The sequence below is a fragment of the Xyrauchen texanus genome, chromosome 8 (genome assembly GCF_025860055.1).
Source record: "Xyrauchen texanus isolate HMW12.3.18 chromosome 8, RBS_HiC_50CHRs, whole genome shotgun sequence".
Classification (NCBI taxonomy): Eukaryota; Metazoa; Chordata; class Actinopteri; order Cypriniformes; family Catostomidae; genus Xyrauchen; species Xyrauchen texanus.
In genome coordinates, this window is record NC_068283.1 from 5,871,610 (window position 1) to 5,872,970 (window position 1,361).

Here is a 1,361-nt window from a genome sequence, read left to right on the forward strand (position 1 = left end):
TCTGCCCCTGAGCTACATCATCAAAGAGAAAAACAAGTTTGTCATCTTTTGAGAGTTTGATTTAGCTGAAATTGCAAGCAAAGATTTCAAAAGGCATTATTTGCCAAGATCTTTGGGAAATAACATAGATGCTTGAAAGCACTTGGAGATGCTGGGGATTGAACCCAGAACCTCATACATGCAAAGCACGTGCTCTACAACTGAGCTACATCCCCTTGTAGGGTGTTGTTTCTGTCTCTGCTGATCGGTCAAATCAACATGTATTACGTTAAACAACTGATACTTGCGATCAAACGGGGATGCATACCTTTACCATCAGGGTCAAGTCATCTTCAAATGAAATGTTTTAACTGATAAAGAGTAAATCTTTTATTTTAGAACTGAGATGTTGCTTTCACTTCAAATGATTATAATCTTGATTTGAAAATGTTCACCATCTAACAAGTCTGCTGAAATGGATTTCAATGTTTAGATCAACACAAATCCAATCTCAGAACCCAATGTCACAGAACTGCTGGTGCATCTGTTGTATTGTAACAATAAGTTTCCTTTTAAGATTCTAGGGATTGTATCCCAGGACCTCATACAGGAAAAATATGCACTCTGCCCCTGAGCTACATCATCAAAGAGAAAAACAAGTTTGTCACCATTTGAGAGTTTGATTTAGCTGAAATTGCAAGCAAAGATTTCAAAAGGCATTATTTGCCAAGATCTTTGGGAAATAACATAGATGCTTGAAAGAACTTGGAGATGCTGGGGATTGAACCCAGGACCTCATACATGCGAAGCATGTGCGCCACCACTGAGCTACATCCCCTACCAATATATTTGTTCAGTCCCTGCTGATCATACAAACCATTGATTACATACCATTACCATCAGGGTCAAGGCGGGTTACGCTCCTCTCGCATGTCACAACTCGCACGCCGTCTCCTTCTCTGGAGTCAGCAGCACCACAAGTCGTTGCGAGCCACTCACATCCCAGGCGACCTCAACCCCACAGACCCTGTGCAAGGTCAGTGAGGACGAGGAGCAGGTCACCCTAGTGGCTCCTTACTGGCCTTGCGCCATGCACCTTTCACCTCCATTGAGCTGAAGATGTGCATTGTTGATTCACAGTAGTGTTCACAAATGTGTTCCTTGGTTGATTTCCTCCTAGCCCTGCAGCAGATGAGTTTGTGGAGAAACTCACTACCAGCCCAGTACTTGTGATATCTAAGCCCCATACTGGGACAGGTGCTCTGCATGGGCTGTTCCCCATAGGCAACCCCTTGCGATGTATATTCCACTGAAAAACGTTTCCCTGCTGGCAAACTGCGTCTTCCTTAGGCAAAGGCCCCTCTGCCCCCTCTGTCTCCATG

The 1,361-nt window shown here is 44.2% G+C and overlaps 2 non-coding genes across 2 annotated transcripts; both read right to left on the reverse strand.

Annotated features, from left to right (window-relative positions):
* Nucleotides 1–143: 143 nt before the first annotated feature.
* Nucleotides 144–215, reverse strand: trnaa-ugc (transfer RNA alanine (anticodon UGC)). The gene has a single exon. It is a non-coding gene; the product is annotated as a tRNA-Ala (tRNA).
* A 530-nt stretch (nt 216–745) lies between these two features.
* Nucleotides 746–817, reverse strand: trnaa-cgc (transfer RNA alanine (anticodon CGC)). Its single transcript has one exon. It is a non-coding gene; the product is annotated as a tRNA-Ala (tRNA).
* Between the last annotated feature and the right edge of the window lie 544 nt (nt 818–1,361).